This window comes from Canis aureus, chromosome 9, assembly GCF_053574225.1.
Source record: "Canis aureus isolate CA01 chromosome 9, VMU_Caureus_v.1.0, whole genome shotgun sequence".
NCBI lineage: Eukaryota > Metazoa > Chordata > Mammalia > Carnivora > Canidae > Canis > Canis aureus.
The window spans coordinates 16,474,976-16,498,395 of NC_135619.1; the positions used below are offsets into that span (position 1 = coordinate 16,474,976).

The 23,420-nt window shown below is 39.3% G+C and overlaps 1 protein-coding gene across 3 annotated transcripts in view; it reads right to left on the reverse strand.

Moving 5' to 3' along the window:
- SPTSSA (serine palmitoyltransferase small subunit A) overlaps positions 1 to 23,420 on the reverse strand; it is a 162,715-nt gene that overhangs the window by 15,159 nt on the left and 124,136 nt on the right. The window contains exon 4 of one of the 3 annotated variants that reach the window (XR_013386002.1): positions 6,551 to 6,633. The exons of the other annotated variants lie outside the window; for them this stretch is intronic. The gene's annotated coding sequence lies outside the window, so the exon portion shown is untranslated. The remainder of the gene's footprint in view (positions 1 to 6,550; positions 6,634 to 23,420) is intronic. 3 annotated transcript variants of the gene reach the window in all.

Genomic DNA, 23,420 nt, shown 5'->3' on the forward strand with positions numbered 1-23,420 from the left:
AAGCTGCGCTAAAATGGTTGTTTAAAAAAGTTTTACATGTTTTATCACTTAATTGAGTAAGCAAATTTTTTTGTTTAGTGACTATCATAACTGAAGAGATCATGATTCTAAAGCCTTGATTAGGAATTGCATGTAACCATTTCAAATAAAATATGAAATTAAAATGTTATGTTTATGCAAGCAAGATCAAGCTTCATATTTAAAATTTTGGAAAGATCTTATTTGTAAGATTTATACAGATCTTACATTTAATATCTTCCCTAAAACTTTTTCATTTCTTTTTCATAATTATAAAAACCATGTATCAGAATTATAAGATATATAACAGATTTTTTTTTCACCAAGCTCTATGGAGATGCTCACAAATCTCCCATTTCTCTCAACATGCTGTACAATGACATCTGTGTTTGTCAAGATGTGACAAAAAGTCGGAAACTGCCTAGGAGGCCTGATGGCCAGTAGGGGGACCTCTGGAGAAGAGACAAAGAGTAAAGCTCGCACACACAAAGGCAAGTCAGAAGTAGAAACCAAGATCATGTGAAATTTTTGTGATAATGTTTTTCCAATAATAATAATAATAATGTGTTTCCAAACCAAAATAAAGTTTTCATATCAACGTGCAAGCACTAGTAGAGCAGTCACACACTGCAGCTAGCTTGGGCATGACACAAGGGGAGCTTTGAGCTGGGTTCTGTCCCTGGCAGCCAAGATTTCGAAATGATCCATTCCTCGTGGGAAGGGGATCTTGTAGCCCAGATAGTAAATACACTTGAAAGCTACACTCTCAAAGGGGCAGCTACTATTAGTAAGAGAAATTTATTGCTTAAATCAGAAGTCATCAGAATTTATATTAGAAGGGCCAGATTGTAAACGATTTAGACTTTGTGAGCCACGTGGTCCTTTTCACAAATATTCACCTCTGCCCTTATAGCATGAAGATAGTTGTACGTAATATAAAAAGAATGAGCATGGCTATGTTCCAATAAAACCATAAACACCAAAATCTTAATTGTGTGTAATCTTCACATATCCATTTAATACTCTTCGTCTTTTGACTGTTTTTAAATGTTTAAAAATATAAAATCCATTCTTAGCTCATGACCTGTACTCAGTGAGCAGGATTTGCCCCACAAGCTATAATTTGCCAATGCATGGCTTAGATGAGGTGATGATACTCTATTGCCCTCCTGAGGCAGGAAAGGTAATAGGTCTTCCTGATTTCAACTGCAAGGAGAGCAAAGTGGAAGGGACTTGCCAGATTTACTCCAAGGCTAACTACGATTGGAAAGAATAGGGAACAACTGGGTGGCTCAGAGGTTGAACTTCTGTCTTTAGCTCAGGGCGTGATTCTGGGTCCCAGTATTGATTCCCACATCGAGCTCCCCATGAGGAGCCTGCTTCTCCCTCTGCCTGTGTCTCTGCCTCTCTGAGTGTCTCTCATGAATAAATAAATAAAATCTTAAAAAAAAAAAAAAAAAAGGAAAGAATAGCCCAATGAAACACCTTGCCCATCTTCTAACTCTAGGTATGTTTGTGATTGTGAGTAATGCTGTGTTCTTTATGCTAACAGACTCTTACTGCCATGCCCCCTCTAGATTCTGTAAGGTTTAGAGATAAGATTCTAGTTCTGTCTTAGTCTTGAATATTCTTGCACAGTGATATCCATCATGATCTTCCCACTGGCATTGGAGTGAAAGACCTTGAGTAACAGGCACTAGAAATTCTCTGACATGGTGAAATAATCTTTAAGTAGAAGGGGGAACCAGTCTTGGAATAGGTAGAAATGAGATCAGGACATCTCTTTCCTCCTTAGAATCAGACTATGGGTCCTAAAGAAGGAAAATTATCACCTTACGAATGCCATTCTGAAGCAGTTCCGGGTCTTTAAGGAATGCAGAACTTTGACTTGATCAGAATTTAAAAAGGAATTGGGGAAGGAATGAGGGCAAGCATAGTTCATAAACATAAGGTTGCTAGATTTGGAAAATAAAAAAATATACCCAGTTAAATCTGAATTTCAGATAAGCAACAAACCATTGCTTAGTGTAAATATGTCCTAAATATTATATCCTAGGTTTTATGTGACAGTCCTAGGGGCTGTGGTGAGGGAAAGAGCTATGTTCCCCAGCACTTTCTGCAAAGAGGGAAAGAATTGGGACTTCTGGGGAGCCCCACGTGGATGCCAGGAGCTTCTGTGCACTCATTAATCATCCAGTTTTAGTTCTGATCTCTTACCCTACCAGGCAATTTCTAACCTCCATTTGGAGGAGATTAACAGCATGTTACTGTGAGGCTCTCATACCACATGTGCAAGGGCTTGTGGCCCCCAATACCTTAGGAGATCATGGAAGACAAATCTGTGGCATTAAACTCCACCTCTTCCCTCTGATCTTTCTGTATATCCTCCTCCCTCCCCTCCCCTCTCCCTTACTGTATAAGTGTCTGTACACCTGGGACTCGTGTGTGTGTGTGTGTGTGTGTGTGTGTGTATTCTGGATCCTATCTTAACTAGCTCCTGCTTAAATCTCTTGTCAGACAAAGACTTGAGGAACCTCAAAATGGACTACTCAATTCCCCATTGGGTTCCAAAGAACACTGGTTTTTTTTTTTCATTGACTAAAACAAGGATCTCCCTTCCTCCAGCTCTGAACTAGCTATCCCTAAACTATAAATGTTCAATTACTTCCCAGACAGCAAATGCACATTTTCCTTCCTCCATGCTATATATTTTCTGTGGTTTGCATTATCGTTAGCTAAATACACTTGGACACTCTATTTACCTCCAGATGCATCTCTCAGACCTTTGTGTGACTTCTCACCCTCTAGAAGCAGCCCAGATAAATCACTGTTTAGCCATTTAGCACACAAAGAGGAGAAGATTCCAATTTTCTAGATAGGGCCATTTGTTTAATTTATTTTACTGCTAGGGAGTTGTGGAAATGGTGCTGATGTAGACTGGGAAAGAACACCATCAAGCCCTCTAGGTTTTTGTCTCTTATGGGACAGTCCAAATGTTCTCACCAGTTTCTGTTATAAAAATGTTTTGAAAATGCCTTCTATTCCTTCAACTGGGTGGTAGGTTAATGAGTGAGTTCATTGAATTGTTATTCTGTATACCTTACACATACATTATAAATATTCTTGGCATTTATTCATTTGTTAATAAAAATTTTTAATGAAAAATCCACCCCCACACACAAAAAGAAATAAAATGCTTTAACCTTTATGCCAACTGGAAAAGCTATCACTTGGCAGAAAGCAAGTCAGAGTGTGAGATTCTTCACAGGTGGTTAAATTTATCATATATCCAAGAGACAGATCGTTGCACTAGGAAATTGAAAAACTTGGGTTCTAATCCCAGCTCTGCTGGTGGATAAGGTCATTAGTCAATAAATTCCTCAAAGACAGGAATTGTGTCCTGGCCACTATTTTCTTCTAGTTAATTTTTCAGGGATAAATTATATATGATATATTTGCCTAAAATATATAACATTACAAATATGGATGAAGTCTCCTTGTACCTCTTCAGTCTTTTCCATAAACCAAGAAATAACCACTATTATAATCTGATACGTATCTTTACCAGGCTATTCACCTACACTGCATAAATTGTGTAGTATTGATTTGGGAAGGATGTCTTTTTTCCCCCCACATAAATGGTCATAGAGTACATACAAACTCTGCAACCTGCTCTTTTCACTCTACAATATATTTTTGATATCAAGCCATGTTGATGTGGATAGCTCTAATATATTCCTCTGAGTTTCTTTGTAATATTTCACCATATGAACATACCAAGTCCTGTGTATTCACTCCAGGAACACTTTGGTTGTTTCCAATTTTTCTTGATACAAACAATCTTCATAGATACTGTCAAATTGTCCTCCAAAGTCAGAGATCATTTTACTATTCCCACTAGAAGTATAGGAAAGCAGCCCTTCTCCCATAACTTAATAATACTCAATATTAATAAACTTCATTGTTGCCATGCTACCAGGTAAAAATAAAGTAGTATCTTGTAGTTGTTAGGTTTTTCCCAAATGAACCCGGAGAAAGTAAAAACGGTAGAGCCAGGCAGTAGGTTCGAGTGTGCTTTAATGGGTTCCGTGACTTGGGGGGGCTTGAGTCAGGGAAGCCGCACCCAGGCAAGCCGCAGGGGGGTCTATAAAGAGTTTTCTGTGGGAAGATGGGGGCAGGGCGGCATTCCTATTAGGGCAAGGGTTACAGGTCTTTGTGAGCTAAGTTAGGGTAGGGAGACAAGGCAGCCTTATTGGGAGGTTGCTGGCCTGGGGGGCCTGGGGTTTTGAGGTCCCCAGTCTCGCCAGCCCAACAGTAGTGATTTTAATTTGCATTTCCTTTTTTAAATTTTTTTATTTATTTATTCATGAGAGAGAGAGAGAGAGAGAAGAGGCAGAGACACAGGCAGAGGAAGAAGCAGGCTCCATGCAGGGAGCCCCACGCGGGACTCGATCCGCAGTCTCCAGGATCACACCCCCGGGCTGTGGTCGGTGCTAAACCACTGTGCCACCGGGGCTGCCCTTAATTTGCATTTCCTTACTAGCTTACTGAGGGTGAACATCTTATCAAATTTTCCTTAATATTTTTTTATTAGAGAGAGAGAAAGAACACAAGCAGGGGGAGAGGGAAAGGGAGAGGGAGAGAATCCTGAAGCAGACTGCCCACTGAGCATGGAGCCCAGGGCAGAACTCCATCCCATGACCCTGGGATCATAACCTAAGCTTAAATCAACAGGCAGATGCTCAATCAACTGAGCCACCCAGGTACCTCTTACCAAATTCTCTTTAGCTTTTCATGTTTTCCTCTTCGGTGACTCCCATTTCTATATCATTTACTCATTTGTCTGTTGGTTTATTTGTTCTTTTCCTATTGATTTGTAGGGTTCTTTGTAAATTCTGGATACTTATTCTTTGTTATACATGTTGCTTTTATTCACTTTTCGAGACTCCCACAGGTAGCAGAGTATCTGGTTCTTAGTAAGAGGTAGTGATTATTTGTTAACTACATGAATAAATAAATGTTGCATAAACACACCACATACTGGACAATCACTCTGTAGTTCACAACATGGCTGTAGTATTTTCATTACAGTTGACCCTTGAGCAACACAGGTTTGAAATGTGGGACCACTTATACACAGATTGTTTTTGGTAAGCACAGCACAGTACTGTAAATGTATTTTCTCTTCCTTATAATTTTCTTAATAGCATTTTCTTTTCTCCAGCTACTTTATTGTAAGAATACAGTATGCAACACATATAACATACAAAATATGTGTTAATCAACTATTTATGTGATCAGTAAGGCATCCAGTCAACAGTAAGCTATCTATAGTTAAGTTTTGGGGGAATCAAAAGTTATACACTGATTTTTTACTGGGCAGGAATTGACACTCCTAATCCCCACATTGTTCAAGGGTCAGGTATATTTAGCTATGAAGACCACATAAGTAGTTACATTAAATATGATCTAGTAAATGCTATGCCCTACTCATTTCTCTTTTTTTTTTTTTTCAAGATTTTATTTATTTATTTGAGAGAGAGAACATGAGCAGGAGGTAGAGGCAGAGAGAGAGGGAGAAGCAGACACCCACTGAGCAGGGAGCCTGACATGGAGCTCGATCCCAGGATCCTGAGATCATGACCTAAGCCAAAGGCAGGAGTTTAATTGACTGAGCCGCCCAGATGCCCCTGCCCTACTCATTTCTGAATTCCCAATTCTTAGGGCAGGACCTTCTACAGAATAGCCATTCAATAAAGATAAAATGAACTAAAAACCAAAATGGAAAAAATCTAAAGAGTATTCTCCCTCTCATGTGCCTGAAAAACAAATTTTCCATCCCATAATAAACTAAGTTTTTTTTTTTTTTTTTATTGTAATAAAGTCTGGCATGCAGCCAGGACAAAAGAATGTATTCCATTTCTGCTCAGTTCAAAATCTCTTGATCTCCACTGCAAAAATGGGAAATTAGAGCCAGAGTGGATACCTCACAAGAAAAGCAAATAAAAACAAAATGAACACTCTGAGCCACTTGACTCAGCATAGGGAATTCAAGTTAAAACCTGATCATTTCATCCACTGTTTCTTCTACTGGGACCAGGGAAAAGGCTCAGGGACCAGGCAGCTTCTCCCCTCGCCTATCTCTTCCTCCCTCTCTTCCTCCCACATCCTCATCTGTCCTTCTCAAGATGCTCCCAGGTTTTTTTTCTTTCCAGATTATTGTTCTTTTCTATATGGCATTGATCCCTGGATTTTCCTGGATTGTCATGATTTCTGTTGAAAGACTCTCACAGCAGAAACACCACCCACATTTATATACATATAAATATGTTTCTTTTCTTCTGCTTTCTTGCTCCATCAGGGTTCTGTGGAGCTATTTGGCTTAATTATTTCTGGCACTTTGCCCATCAAAATGTGCAATTCTTCAAAGGGATAGAAATGACAGTGAATCTGCCTCCTCCTGAGTAATTGAGGTTTTCATTTGAATCCTGTTGTCTTGGAAACAAGTGAGTTTCATTGAACATACACCTACCGTAATGGTTAAAACATCAGCTAGAGGCATGACTCCCACACAATCCATTCTCTGTCTTCCCCAACTCACAAGCTGGTTAGCTGCTGGAGTGGAAACAGACTGTGAGTCAAGACATCTGGATGCTAACCTTAACTCTGAACTATCCACATGGCTCTAGGCAGGTCATATAACCTTTTTAAGACTTTATTCCCTTATGAAAAAAAATGGGAATACTACCTCTTCTACATATCTCAGACACATTGTGAAGATTGAAAGAGAAAATAAATTTGAGAAGCACTTTGAAAACTAGCAAGGCATCCCCTAGCTCATCTACACTGGGATTAAAAGTAACAGGACAATTATCAGGGAAATGTAAGTCAAAAACAACAACCTAAGAAACAACAAGTGTTGGCAAGGATGTGGAGAAAGGGAAACTCTCTTACATCATTGGTGGGAATGCAAACTAGTGCAGCCACTCAGGAAAACAGTTACGGAGGTTCCTCAGAAAGCTAAAAACAGGGGCACTTGACTGACTCAGCCAGTAGAGCATGAGACTCTTAACCTCGGGGTTGTGAGTTCAAGCCACAGTGGGCATAGAGCTTACTTAAAAAATAAAAAGGTTAAGAATAGAACTACTCTATAATCCAGCAATCAGTACTAGATATTTACCCAAAGAACACAAAAATAGTAATTCAAAGGAATACATGTACGCTGATGTTTATAGCAGCATTATCTACAATAGCCAAATTATGGAAATAGCTCAAGAGTTCATTGACTGATGAATGGATAAAGAAGATTTAGTGTATACACACACACACACACACACACACACACACACACACACAGTGGAATATTACTCCACCATAAAAAAAGAATGAAATGTTACCATTTGCAACGGAATGGATGGAACTAGAGAGTATCATGCTAAGTGAAATAAGTCAGTTGAGAAAAACAAATACCATATGATTTCATTCATATGTAGAATTTAAGAGACAAAACAAATGAGCATGGGGGAAAAAAGGAGAGAGAGAAAGACAAACCGAGAAACAGACTTAACTCTAGAAAACGAACTGATAGTTACCAGAGGGAAGGATGGGGGGGGAGGTGGGTTAAATAAATGAAAGGGATTAGAGAGTGCACTTGTGATGAGCACCAGGTGATGTATGGAAGTGTTGAATCATTATATTGTACACCTAATACTAATGTTACACTGTATGTTGACTGAAAAAAAAATTTAAACTTTTTTAAAAAATAAAATAAAAATTTTAAAAAGCACCCACTGAGACTTTGACTACTTCCAGATCTTGTTATCAGAGCTTGGAGCTTTCTAGGAGCCAAAGGAACACTCCAGATCTCAGATTCAGATTCCTAGGAAATTCTAGTTTGGATCACTCACATCTGAAAGGGGCTGTGGTATACCAGACCTCTCCACATCTAAGCACTTTCTAGGAGCACCTTGAATACAGAAACCAACCTAGAACAATGAAAAATGTGATATCGAAGACTACATTTATGTCTTACTACACACATTTAACATGTGTGTGATCTTGGGTTAATTACATAACCTCTCAGTTTCCTCATCTGAACAATAGGAGACTTATACCTCTATATTTACTTTCCCACAACAGTTGAAGTTATTGAATTATATCTGTAACAAGCTTTTTTAGTTTTAAAGCAGTATACTGACATCAATTATTAAATCAGAAAGGCAATAGGGGCAGATCCTGGCTTTGCCCCTTCATGGATATGTGACACTTAAGCAAATTACCTTAAATATTCTGTGCCTCCATTTCATCTTCCAGAAAGCCTAGTTTGGTATGCCAGATTTTAAGCATCTAGCATAAATCAGCAATTAAAAGCAAAATGCCAAACCACCTACCAAAAGAAAACTAATGCACATTGTAGCCACCATGGGGTAAATTTACAGGTGTGGTTTTTCATTTAAAATATTAAACCAAATATGGGATGGTTGATAAAGTATAATCTCCCATGTAGTGACTTAGAGATGGCTCTGGAACCACACTTCTGGATTTATATCCTGACCCCACCTTTGATTAATTGTGTGCACTAGTGCAAAATACCTAACTTCTGGCCTCTCTTTCCTCACCTATAAAAGGAAAGTAATGATGTCACCTACTCATAGGATTGTTGTAAGAATTAAATGTTTCAATGCACTGAAAACAGTGTATAAGAACATAATAAGCATTAGTAAATGTTAGTCATTATTTTTCATCTCAATCTTTTTATATCTGCTATGTACCTGTCATCCTGCAAAAGCAGAAAGGATCCCCACTCAAAGTTTGATTCCAGTGTCAAAACTGATGACACCACAAACACATAGCAAGGCATATTTAAAAAAAAAAAAAAAGTGTATTACATATATAATTGAGATATCTGGGGGAAGGCAGGGCATGGCTCTCAAACAGGTCCAAAATTGCTTCAAGAACAAGGAAAGTAAACCAGTCTAGGTTTTGTGCGTGGCTGGAGTAGTGAGGAGTCTGGCATTTGTTTTCTCACATGTGACAGGTTGCTGTCTCCTGCCAGGGCCCGTAGGAGAACTCACTTTCTTATCAGCCTGCCCAGAAGTTTGCCCCAAAGGAAAGAGGAAAGAATAAGGCTTAAAAGTTGTTAGAAGTTAAATATCAAACAATAAGCTCTTCACATTTCTCGTTAAGCTTATAGTTAAACATAAGGAAAACATCTTGTTAGCAGCCACTTTTATCAAGTTTTAATTGTTCTTCAGCTAAGATTCTTGGGTTTTTTGATAGATAATTATACTATCAGTAAATAATGAGAATTTCCTACTTTCCCTTTCTAATAATTATGCCTCCAATATATTTTTCCTATCTTAATGCATTGGCTAGAATATACAAAATTAAATAATGGTGACAGGGAATATTCCCATCTTGTTTATGATGAGATGGCTTTAATGGCAATGTCTTTAATATTTTGCAGTAAGAATCATCTTACCGGGACGTCTGGGTGGCTCAGCAGTTGAGCACTTACCTTCAGTTCAGGTTGTGATCCTGGGGTCCTGGGACTGGGTCCTGCATCGGGCTCCCCATGGGGAGCCCGTTTCTTCCCCGGCCTGTGTCTCTGCCTCTCTCTGTGTGTCTCTCATGAATGAATAAATAAAATTTTTTTAAAAATCATCTTACCCATTAATTTGAGATTGATTTTTCCTACCATATTAAGAAAGTATCCATCCATTCTCTTGGTTTATTAATAGATGTTATCAGAAACAAATATTAATCTGTATTAAATGCTTTTATGAAATATACCATGATGAATTTACATCTTAACTATTTGTTATTATCTTGAATACAGAATTTTCCATAAATGAATGGAACATTTCTTCATTCAAGTGATTATTATTGGACACAGAATATCAGAAACTTAGACTTTAATCTTAGTTGTATTTTACTCCCCCAATCTAAAATTTATGAACTTAGTGTAATATTCACGAGGAGTAAAATTAAGGATTTTTCTTTTTTTTTTTTTTTTTTTTTTTGGATTTTTCTTTTCTATGTACCATATTTCAAGTAAGAGGAAAAATAAAGGACAACATAAATGTATTCTAAACCCTTATATAATCTCTTGTGGGATTCAAATGAAGGTTTCCAATTTTTCATTTCTAATTATTCCAGGACTCACTTGAGAGATGTTCATTTAGACTTTTATAGCCTATATAAAAGACTTCTAAAAATCTGGCTTCTTCTCAATCCTCAGGTAATTTTATATGCTACCAACAATTTGCGTTATCTCTTTTGTTTAAAATAGAAGAGACCACTCTAGCCAACCCAAATGCCATGAAAGCAAACTGAGAACTGATACCACTTCCTGAAGGCCAGTTGAAGTCCTTAGTATGTGGCAGATTCTTAATCAAAAAGAGTTTGCTACAGGGGATCCCTGGGTGGCCCAGCAGTTTAGCGCTTGCCTTTGGCCCAAGGTGCAATCCTGGAGTCCCGGGATCGAGTCCCGCGTCGGGCTCCCGGCATGGAGCCTGCTTCTCCCTCCTCCTGTGTCTCTGCCTCTCTCTCTGTCTCTCTCTCTCTCTCTCTCTCATAAATAAATAAATAAATCTTAAAAAAAAAGAGTTTGCTACAAAGCAAAACTCTCCCAAATCCTCAGGTATTATGAGGACAAATATGAAGTGCAGGATGAGACTCAGATTTCCAGCAATGGGACACAGGGAATGAAAATGAGGCTCAGAGAAGTTGAGTAACTTGACCAAGGTCACAGAGCTAGTAAATGGCAGCACCAGAGTTGGATCACAGAACTGTGATCCAACAGTTGACTCTAAAATCATATAGGCTTCATGCCAGGCTAAGACTAGAGAACTCAGGGAACATCTACCAAAAGCTCATTGCCAGGGACTATTTGACTATTACTTAAAGCACAACACCTACTGTCTTATTTAGGATGTTTTCAGCTGAAAATAGCAAGAAAACCCAAGTACAAAGGCTTAAGCACAGAAGTCTAAGGTAAGGCAGCTACAGCATTGGTTCATGGGTGGCTAAACATCATGGACATATCTGGGCTCCACTTTCAGTGTTTCTTGTGGCTTTCTTCCTAATGGTCAGAAAGAATAGTACCAAGTACCAAGTCTCACCCAGTAACATCCAAAGCAGGAAAGAAATCTTCTCTGAGTTGTGACACTTATTAAGTGAGGAAAACTTTCAAAGTCCCCCAGCAGGCATCCCCTTATATTTCACTGGCCAGTGTTGGGTTTGATGCCCACTCCTAACCGCTCACTGGCAAATGCGAATTACTACAATTGACTCAGAGTAATCATTATTTTCTCCCTGGAGCTAGGAAGGGTCCCACCATTCCTGGGGCATATGGCCACCCAGTACCTTAGCAAAATGGGGTTCATTGGCAGGAAAGGGATAGAGGAGCTAATGGTGTGCAACTAAGTGCTGCTACATTCACATCACTGTCCTCATCCTCAGAGGTCCCAATGATTTGCTTTTGCCTTAGTTTCCCTGCACTTCGTATACTGTTATTTCTGAGATGGGAGTTCCCAGGGTAAATGGAAAAGATGTCCAATCCATTTCTAACCACCAATGGCAATGAGTCGACTATGTAATGAAGCAATGAGGAAACTAAATGAAATAGAGAAACAATCATAAGTAAAGATGACTTCTTAAAAGAAATCACAGTAAAACATGCAGAACACAAGCTGCTGGGGGTCTGAGGGGCTCTAAATCCAAATAAAGAGCTGAATTTCTTACATAAATCTTTTTTTTTTCTCTTTCTTTTTTCTTACATAAATCTATGCAAACTCTAAACCTACAGGACAGGTGTGGCAGGAAAACTTCACAAGGTCTATAGACTCCAGCTAGGCATTATACCGAAGACAGAAAAAGCGAACATAGGGAAAGCAAGAAAATAATAATATTTCATCCATATTATAATTATATTCAATGAAATTCAATAGACACTAAGCACCCACTAACCTCTTCAATACCCCCAAGCAACATGCTGAACTATGCAGGAGCACCAGGCATGAATCAGACAAGGTGTCTACCTTCAAGGAGCTTACGATGAATAAATCATACACTTGTAGGAAAATCCACATTAAGCAAATTGGTTTCCTCCCTTGACTTTTGGTGAATTTAATTTGGCTAAATGACTTTGGAGAATTGATCTTCAGCAAAGCAATCTGCTGTCCATACAAGCAACTAACTTTAGAATGTCATACATAATATACAATGAATACAAATAAGCTGTTTTGGTTGCAGAGAAGTGGGAGGAAAGAATTTCTTAGGGGACATTTGATGGGTCTTGAGGAATGAAGGAGTGTAGCAGACTTAGAGGGAAAGAGAAGAGTGCGACATGGATGTGAAGTGATATCAAATTCCAGCACTTGAGCAGATCCCCTATCGACATTCCCTCAAATGAACAAAAGAAGTATTTTAAGTCCCGCTCTCTTTTCAAAAATGACTGTCCTCGTTGGCCAGAAGCAAGTGCCATTAACAAACCTGCCAAATTAAACCATCTCTTTTTCAGTGGTTCCAACCCCAGTTTGCTCTCCTGTTTGCCATCCTCGGCTTTTCCTATCTGCCACCAACTCCCACTAAGTCGAGAGGACGTGAGTGGCAATCATTGGCACTCAAGAATATTCCTCAGACTGTCAATCCCTACCCAAGCCTATACAAAGGCAATGAATCAGTAAGGCCATATAATTCCCTCACTTTCCCAGTTGGAGGAAAGCCCTTCACGATCCAAGTCTGGGATTCCTTTTCCCAATTTCTTGTGATTGTTACAGCCCTTTATAGAGAAAAATGGTCCGTTCTTGAAGTTATTCAAATAAAGTCAGCCTTCTCTGGCCTTTTATCAGAGGAGGATATACAGCACCCAAATTCGATAGCCAGATGGCTAAGGTTTCCGCACATCCGGCACTTTACAGTGTCACTCGAGTGTATCAATTTTTTTTTCTAAATACTTTTTTTTTCTCTTCCTCTGTTTCTCTCTGCATTGGAGCCTCCACCCATGAAATTGAAAGATTTCTAGTAGAAATTCCTTTGTTGCATCAGCTTTGGAAATATGGATTACAGTATTCTGTGAAAAACATTTATTACCCTGAACTGTGACTCAGACATTGTTGCATTTCTGGGGTTATAGATTTTCTTTCAGCTAAACTAAGGCTCTAAGTCACAGTGACAGTTGTAATGTGTGTAATACCACAGTACCAGATTCTATTACACACATATTTTTGCTAGAGGTTTACGATGTTAAAAATATTTCTTCTTTTTTCCAATACCTTTCTGTACCTGTTGTGTAAATATATTAGAACCTATAACACCAAAGTCAATTTCCAGATGAAATGTGCATAACAACAGTAGTTTGTCCCTTAAAGAAAAAAAAAAAGCGTGTGGGGGCAGGGGGGTGCTGCAGACAAGCTAATGATATTCAAGCACAATATTGAATTGTAATAAAAGATGAATGAGAGAAAGTGTGTGTCATTGTGAGGGATGGAGAAGGTTACAGAAAGCTGAGGACAAGAAAGGATTTATCATGGATGTTGCTGCAGGCATTGTGTTGAGAAATCTGCGGGCTTATTTGCAAGTGTATTTTATGGGAAAATAGAGCAGTCTACAGAGGAAGGAATTTCTAAAGATTACCTTTTATACAAATTTAAGATAAAACTTAAGAAATATGTGAGAGAAATCTCAACTGATTCTCAAGGGAGTGGAACTTCCAATTCATCAGTGGGTCCTGTCAATTCCATAAATGCAGGAAGAGATCTTTGTTAAAGTGCCATTGGTACTGTAATTTTTCAAGGTAGGTGAGAAAAGCCACACATAGAAAAATGAAGTGTACTTAATTAGCACACCCTCTTGCAAAACCTTAATCCATTAGAATTATGCCAACAAATCCTTCCGCTTTTCTTTAGAATCCAAATTTTGTTTAACACTCACAACAGTTCTCCTGGGTATTTAACCATATATCTCTTTCTCCTATAAGAATCCAGTGTGACTAATGCTTTTATGGGGGGAAAAAAATCTGATAGCAGTTGATTAAATCACCTGATGCAGAGAGTTTGAAAAGATAACAAGACCAGAGATATTCAGAAATTCCTTCTATTGGTTAAGTTTTAACTTCTTATACTTTTTTATCTTCCATTTAATCAGTAATAAAAAAAGCAAAATTAACCAAGTTGCACGTGATCTTCCCTTCCATAGCTCCTACATTCATGTGGAAGTGGTGAATAATAAAATGATCTCAAGGAGACAGAATGCAAAGAACTAAGAGACAGACCCAGTCAGCTCCATAATCCTCAGCACAATAATGTTCACCTCAGAGCTTGTTCTTCTTCACAAAAGAAAGAATGATTACAATTTTGTCTAATTTCAGCTCACTCGGTAATTCCTAAAAGAAAACTTTGGAATGATTGGGCTTTAGTTTTTTTGTGGTGTTTGTTTTTTGTTTTGTTTGGAGGGAGAATCTAGTTTCTCAAGGTCCTGTTTCAATTGTAAATCCAGAATTCCATAAAAAGAAAAATATTAAAATTCCTGTAATGGGTATCAAGTGCCGTAAAAATATGTATGCCCTTTGATCTAGTAATTCTACTTAGATGAATCCTGCTACAGAAAATTATCTAAGATACAAAAATACTTTATATGCAAAAGTATTTTATTTACAAAAATATTTTATATTTCCAATACGGAAGGAGGAAATACTCTCTTAGTTACCTAATTGATAGCCACATTCCTCCTCTTCTTTCCTTGATAATTCCCTTAATAATTTGTTTGAGTGGAATTGGCACATCCTAGAGGTAAATCATGGCAATGATTATTAGTCCAAGAACGTATGAGACCCAGTTCTGTTCAAGGAATTTTAAGAGAAAGCTTCCTTAGAGGATTCCCGAAATAGAATTCCTAAATCAAAGGGTATATAAATATGTTCAAGGCTCTTATGGCTTGGCAAAGTTTTCCTCTCTTCCTCCTCCTCCAAAAAAAAGTACATTGTTTAAAAAAAAAAAAATCCTTTCTATCTGCCCTCTTGCTTCCTACTTATGATTCAACTCTGAAGAAACATGAAGTTCAGAAATGTGGCAGCCATTGTGAAACTATTATGGAAGAGCCTGTGAATCACAGATAACGGCCTATCACCCTGATCAACTCTGGAGCCATCTACTTTCAAACTACACTTCAAAAGTATTCTAACTAAAATATACCTGTGTGATAAAATATTACAGATTTTTAAAATAATGCTTATGAATTTTTTTGACATGATGAAAAAGCTTATGACATAGCATTAACTAAAAGACTGGCAGGTTACAAATCTGCATGTAGAATGCAGTATCAGCCATGTGCAAATATGCATGGAAAAAACTGGAAACGGACAACAGAAAATGTTACAAATATTTGCTTCTAGATGATGGGATCATATGCCATTTGTCCCTCTGCTTCTCTGTGTTTTCCTGTATTTTCCAAATTCTATACAGTTTCTATTAGTTGTACTATCAGAAGAAACAAAGACAAACAATAGACTCCTATGAGATCAGAGAATTAAACTAAGATATTATATACCAACTCAAAAATAGTACCAGGGAAAAAATAACCAAGTATCATTTTCTAGCCTAAGAACCATGAATTGTGATAATCTCCAAGACCTTCCCTTATCTTTGTAGCAGGAATGGGGAGTTTGGGGGTGTTGTTCAATCAAGTACTATCTCTGATAACTAGATTATCTAATCTCACCAGTAACAAAATAATCACTTTTTCTTTTAGAATAATAAAATTGATTTTATTATTTTTACAAAAGCATCTCTTGCTCTTTGTGGGGAAAGAAAAAACACCACCACACCACTCCTTGGAAGTAAACACTATCTGTGGATCAGTGCGCATTTTCCCATAAATAACAATAAATGAACTTTAAAAGAAAAACAAAAAACCACAATCTCTAACTATGTAAGTTCTTACAAAAGTTGCCTCTCCTCACCCTTGGCATTATATGGTAGACATTTTTCTATGTCCATATATAAGATTACCTCATTCCTTGTAATGGCAGTGTAGTGTTCTATTGAACAGGAGTACCACAATTTATTTAATGGACATTATGGTTGTTTAGAATTTCTATTACTGAGCTTGAAGGGACTATCAATAATACTCCTCATATTCCTATTGGATTCTAGAATAATTAAAAGATAAAGACATAGGATTTAGATATAGAAATCAAATATCACTTCCATTACTGATGTAAGTAGATTCTGGAGAACATGACTTCAATGTGAGAGCCAAATAAGATTGCTAGTAAGATCCCTACCACCACCATCAGCATTTGACTTAAACCCCAAAACTGCAGGTTATCCCAAAGGGCAGAGGTCATCCTATGATCAAGAGCTGATAAAAGCACAACTTCACACAGGCAAATCCAATCAAGGAGAGGAGAAGGAAGGAGCCAGCGAAAAAGTGCTCAGCTGTTTGTCCCAAACTTAAAAACAGTTTCTCCCTCCAGGCTTAGGGTAGGTGAGGAGATGGGGCAAAAGGACAAGAACATTAGTCGGGTGGACCTCCCTCCACGTGCAAACATGAAGCCTGGAGAAAGGATGGCTCTGCCCTCACTGTCCCAACTATTACAATTATAGTGAATATCCTCGTACAAATAAACTTGTGCTACTATTTCAGTTCTACTGCAGGACAAACTCTTAGATTGCTAGATCAAAAGATAAGTCTATTTAAAATCTCAAAAGGCATTTCAAAATTCCCTTCAAAAAAGTGGTAGTGTTAGGAGTTGGTTGGACATTGAGGTGGTCAGGGCCAGGGCCCACAACAAGAAAATATGGAGTCAGGAAAGCTAAGAGAAGACAGCACTAACATCCTGTCTGCAACTTAGACATGATCGCATTGACATTCTGCTTTGCAGCCTTTGCAGAAATGACTTCTGCAGAACGTCCTAAAATAAGACAGTTAACCACAAAGCATTCGTCCCTATTACAGGCAATGGGGAGTGAGGACCTAAGCCTCAGATGTCAGCCCCCCAAAACCATCAGCACACGGACATCAGCCCACCAGGTAGACAGATACGTAACCAAAGCCGTGATTGGCACCACTCAGCACGTCCTGGTTGCTTAAGGTTGTTCCGCAAAAGAGCTCATTAGACCCCTAAACTCCGAAACCCCGAGAGCAACCCTCTGGGATCCCCTCCCTTCGGGAGCGTTGTACTATCCTCAATAGCACTCTGCTTGGCTGCCCACCACTCGCATCTGATCCACCTCTTCATCCTTGCATGCATGTGACCAAGAACAGAGGGCGCTACGGGGAGAGAAATCCTGCAACAGTATCAATTTATACTCCCACCCACAGTGCATAAGAAAGCTTACTTTGCCCCGCCTAGCCAACTACCCACAATATTTTTCATCTTTATCAATCTTTTATACAACAATATGTTGTCTTTGACTACCAATGAAGTCAAGCACTTTTTCATAAATTTACTGGACATTTCTACCTCTTCTCCTGTGCCTGCCTGCTCAGGAACATACATTGTTTTTCCAGCTGTGTTATCCCATTGGTTTTCACCTTCCACCATCTCTTGCCAAGTCCTCTCATAAACAACTGTACAGATTTATGAGATGTCCAGATGGGGTTAGAGGTGGCACCTCTGGGAATGAAGTCAGGTTTTCCTGGAAATATGAGCCAAGTAAACACGTTTTTTTGGCTTTTATCAAACCACCTCCCAGTGAAAATATTTAACCAGTCTGTAGGCAGCTATAGTATTAAATGCCAAAGTATCATTGGGAGTCAAGAGGTCAAACTTGAGGTCTAGCTCTGCCATTTAATAAACTCAGTTACCTGGGGCAATCCACTAAAATCTCTTTAAATTCCAGTGGCTTCTTCTAGCACATGACTGTAGAATGAAATGAACTAGATGGGATGTTTTCAAGATTTCTTTTTAGCAGCAGAACTGTTATGTGAGGGACACCTGGGTGGCTCAGTTGTTGAGCATCTGCTTTCAGCTCAGGGCGTGATCTTGGACGGAGTCCAGGGATCAAGTCCTGCATCAGGCTCCTTGTAGGAAGCCTGCTTCTCCCTCTGCCTATGTCTCTGCCTTTCTCTGTATCTCCCATGAATAAATAAATAAAATCTTAAAAAAAAAAAAAAGAACTGTTATGTGAGTTCAAAATATAAAAGTCAGAGTAACTGAAGCCAAGATGGGAGACCCTAAGCCTCAGCTATAGCACATCCAGCTTGCCCCCCAGTACCCCCTGATGTACTCCTCATAGAATACTTAGAACCTCATGAGACCCAGCTTGAAAACCACTCACTGGGCTCAGAACTATCAAGTACCTCCCAGCACTACTATAGACAATGGGAATTTAAATGAAGGACGATTCTGAATCACTCTAGTATATAAACAAATGCTGCTACATTTCCTAAGGGCCTGTTTCATTTTCAGGTGCATCTAAATTTGAATATAACTTTGTAAAAACAAATTGACACAAATAACATTAGCTTCTTTAACAGAATGACTCTAGGTTAGAATGGACTCTAGGAACGCTTGAACACTTTAAATACCTAGATTTGTAAATATCTAATATTAATGTTTTATAAAATTACCTTATGGGGACCTTTGAATCAAGCCTTGCCTTAAACGTAGGGCCAAGTTTCCCCTTGATGGGATTCATCATTTATATTGTTGATTGGCTTAAGAAGACATCAACACAACAGCAGAAAACAGGCATTAGGAAGAAGCCTAAAGAAGAGTGAGGAAAGAATATCTCCAGACGGGCTACATAATTTGTGGAGCTCAGGCCAAAATGAAAACATGGAGCCCCTTGTTCAGTATTATTAAGAACTTCAAGATGGCATTAAACTACGTGTAAGATGATTCTTTTTTTTTTTTTAAGATTTTATTTATTTTTTTTATTTGTTCATTTAAAGAGAGCATGTACGCGTGAGGTTGGGGGGCAGGAGCAGAGGGAGAGGGAGAGAATCTCAACAGAAAACCCAACACGGGGCTCCATCTCATGACCCTGAGATCATAACCTGAGCAGAAATCAAGAGTTGGTCGTCCAATCAACTGGCTCACCCAGGTGCCCCTATGTATAAGATGATCCTAAGGGCAAAACCTTCTACAGATGGCTCGTCTGCCGGTAAAGCTGGGCTACCACCACCCCTAGGTCTAATGATGAGTTTGGCCCAGGCTCTAAAGAATAGCGATGCCTTGCATGAGCATGAATAAGAGGAAGTTAAGTTATGAGAGACTCCTAACTCTGGGAAACGAACAAGCGGTGGTGGAAAAGGAGGTGGGCAGGGGGTGGGGGTGACTGGGTGAAGGGCATTGAAGGGGGCACTTGTTGGGATGAGCACTGGGTGTTATGCTATATGTTGGCAAATTGAACTCCAATTAAAAAAAAAAAAAAAGAGGAAGTTAAGTTGACCTTAGCCTCAGAAGAGCCTGGGAGCAAGGCAGTGAACCATAGAAAACCTGGTTCCTGACTCACTAAGGAGTGAGTGAACTATTCTCTGCATGTCACTGCCTTTGCATTATCCAGGAGCCTTCTGGGACTCTCCTTAAAATGGTCTCCACTTACGCTTTGGACTTTTGGAAAAGAACTTCACAGAACAGCCAAAGGAAGAGCCCAGCTTCCTCTCCAGGGGACATGTGTGGATCACAGAAGGGGAGAGCTTTGCCTAGTAGAAGAGGATGAGCAAGAGAAATAACCACAAAATAATGTGATAAGAGCTCAGAGAGATCTGCACCCAGTGCTATGCAAATGACAATAAGAGTGTGATGGTTTCCCCTTGGGAGCCAGTCAGAGAAAACTCAGCTGGACCAAGGGGAGAATGTACAAATGACTCTGGAAGAAAGCACGGGTCTTAGCCAGTGCTTCTTCACCAGAAGAGGGACAAGTAAAGTAAGTTACCATAGGCAAACACATTCTGCTGTGGCGTTGGCTTTCAGGTATTTCAAAACGACCCTCCAAAAGTTGCCCTATCCTTACTTTGACGTAGGATATGTTTTGTTACGGTCTTGGGGAAATCATTCATTGATGGTGAATTAATGAAAGCATGTGCTTTTAGACTTCTTTGTAAAGATATTTTTCAGAATTTATGTCAGATAACTGCCAGGCCCAAAGAATGAGCCACTTAGGCTATGTATGGCAAAAGACTTCATCCTCGGTGGGCTTGAAACAATTGAATTGACATGATTTTTGCCGAGTTTCCAAAATTTCACAAAAGATTTAAATCAACAAACGAACGTGTGTATGTGTGTGTGTTCAGTGAATAAACACTGCATGTGATGAAAGCAGATGAAGCATTCACAGCATAGCAATGCCTGCATTTCTAGTGTCACCTATACCTTTGCTTTTTGCCCCTACGTCTGTCTCAGTGGTCTCTGTTCTCTCCCATAAGAACCTGGACATCTGTCTGAGTTGCCCCAAAAAGAATACACACAATACACACACACACACAGACACACACAGACATTACAATTAAGTGAGCAACGCAGACCCAGCTACCACTCTGTAGGGGAAGCCAGGGAAAGAGGCGTGCGCCACTCACCCCAGAACAAACAACACAGCGCTTTTACTTCTCAAGGTCTTTCTTCAGCTTTGGCAACTCTGGGAGTTTCTCTTGCTCCCTTTCCAGCCAGGTGCCAGTTTCCTGGCTCCTCTCATCCCTTGCACTACTCCCAACTTTCACTTTCTTACCCTCTCATTACATCAAGCTCCTCCAGTTCTGTTTCATCTCTTAATCCAAATTAATTTGGTTGGACTCATGAGAGGATCCACATTTCTTAGACGTTAGATTGATGGTCACTTTTGTCCTTGGGGTCTCCTTCTTTACCCAAAATGTCTTATCAATGTACTTATCCCAAACAAGCAAACATTGTGCATTCCCAAGAGAAATTCTGGTGAATTCAGGTATCTCTTTACAGAAGAGCAGAAGTGGTTCTTTACAGAGGTTGGAATTATGCATACTCCCCTGGGTTTCTACAGAAGTTCTTCCTGTATTTACAGAGAGGCAGCAGGACTATTACCAGGCAAAGTTTTGCCCACAACTACAGCCTTAAGGAAATCCAGCCAGTTCTGTAAGAAATCAGAGTGGCTGTATTTGCAAGATTAGATTGTGTCTTTGCTTTGAGGTCTCAATAATTGATGGAAGAAGGTGGTATGAGCAAAATGAGTTTCCTAGAGTCTAAGCCCATTTTGGAATGTATGGGGCCAGGGGAGGAGGAGTCTTCTTGGCAGACAAGCACATCTTTTTAAAAAGCATTTCCTGGGGTGCCTGGGTGGCTCAGTCTGTTAAGTGTCTGCCTTCAGCTCAGGTCATGATCTCAGCATCCTGGGATGGAGTCTCATCAGGCTCCCTGCTCAGCAGGGATTCTGCTTCTCCCTTTGCCCTGACCCCTGCTCATGTTCTCTCTGTCTCATGCTCACTCTCTCTCTCAAATAAATTCATTTTTTTAATCTTTAAAAAAATAAAATTAAAAAAATATATGAAAGCATTTCCTGTTCCTAAAACATTTCTTACATCGAGTCCCCCCTGCGTAACCACTGCCATTGGCTTCCCATTAGCCCACAGTAGAATGACCAGAACTCAGGCCCTCCACTGTTTGACCTAACCTTATCTGTGACTAATCCCCAAAAGGATCCTCTGCTTCTTACCATCTGACTGAGCAGCCTTCTCCAGTAGGGTGGGCACTTTACTACCTCCTTGTCTTGCTCCTCTGCCTAAAATGCTTTCTCACCATCCAAAGTCTGATCCATCTGCTAGGTACATGTGTTTTTTTATTTGACTTTACCTATTTTTTTAATCCTTATTTGTGTGCAATAAGTATATATTGCTTATGTTACTTTTAAAGTTACTTTAGGGATGCCTGGGTGGCTCAGCAGTTGAGCATCTGCCTTTGACTCAGGGCCTAATCCCAGGGTCCAGGGATCAAGTCCTGCATCAGGCTTCCCATAGGGAGCCTGCTTCTCCCTCTGACTGTGTCTCTACCTCTCTCTCTGTGTCTCTCATAAATAAGTAAAAAATAAAATAAAATTACTTTAACTTATTAAAAAACATTTAGCTCAATTTTCAAAAAACACTTTATTTTTTTTTCTTAAAGATTTTATTTATTTATTCATGAGAGACACAGAGAGAGAGACAGAGAGAGGCAGAGACACAGGCAGAGGGAGAAGCAGGCTCCATGCAGGGAGCCCCACTCGGGATTGGATCCTGGGTCTCCAGGATCATGCCCTGGGCCAAAGGCAGGCACTAAACCGCTGAGCCACCCAGGGATCCCCTCAAAAAACACTTTAAATCTTCTTTCCACCATAATCATCCCAATTGGGACAAACGTTAATAATAATAATAGCTAATATTTATTAATACCTACAATGAACCCACCTCTGTGCTCTGTGTTTATTTATAAATACATTATCTCATTGACTCTCCACAGCAACCCTATGAGATAGATATTCCCAATGTACAAATTAGAAAACTGAGGCTCTAAGAGGTAAAGTTATATAGCTTACACAGGTCTCCCTGCTGGCACATGTCAGAGTTGGAGTGTGAACTCAGCTGATCTCTGCTCCTTTCTTTTTTTTTAATTTTATTTATTTATTCCTGAGAGACACAGAGAGAGACTAGCGCTGAAGGCAGGCGCTAAACCACTGAGCCACCCAGGGATCCCCCCAGTCTCTGCTCTTAACCAACCATTTGCCTTGAGCTGGTCCAAAAGGCAAGGGCCAGGGATCCCTGGGTGGCTCAGCGGTTTGGTGCCTGCCTTTGGCCCAGGACGCAATCCTGGAGCCCCGGAATCAAGTCCCACGTCAGGCTCCCGGCATGGAGCCTGCTTCTCCCTCTCTCTATGTCTATCATAAATAAAATCTTCAAAAAACAAACAAACAAACAAAAGGCAAGGGCCATGGGCTGCTTTTGTATTGTAGATAATTGCATATTCGTTATTACTCCTACACTGTAACTTCCTTGAAAGCATTTTGGAGTTTTTCTGAGTGTCTCACACAAAACTCTACACATAATAAAGGTATTTAACCTTTCAAACAAGAAAACAGAGACCCAGAGAGGTCAAGCAACTTGCCAAAGTCCCACAGCCATTCTGACAGAGGGGATTAGAAGCCAGCAAGTCCTGAGTCAGCCCTGGTAACTTTCCACTACACACACTGTCAATATTTAATATAGGTTTATTGAATGGATTTATTTTGGGGGTTCTCTTTATCTGATACCCTTCTGGCCATATAATTTGGTCATAATTGCAAATTAGTTTGAATAATGATAATTATTGGAAACCTAAATTATTATTTGATAACTGTTTTTCAAGTAGGTTAAGTTGGCTAGATAAGAGTTAATACCTCATATAATAGAATTCTCTACCAATGCTTTTTTTATTTATGGAAAATAATTTTAAAGAATTGCAAAAAATATTGTCT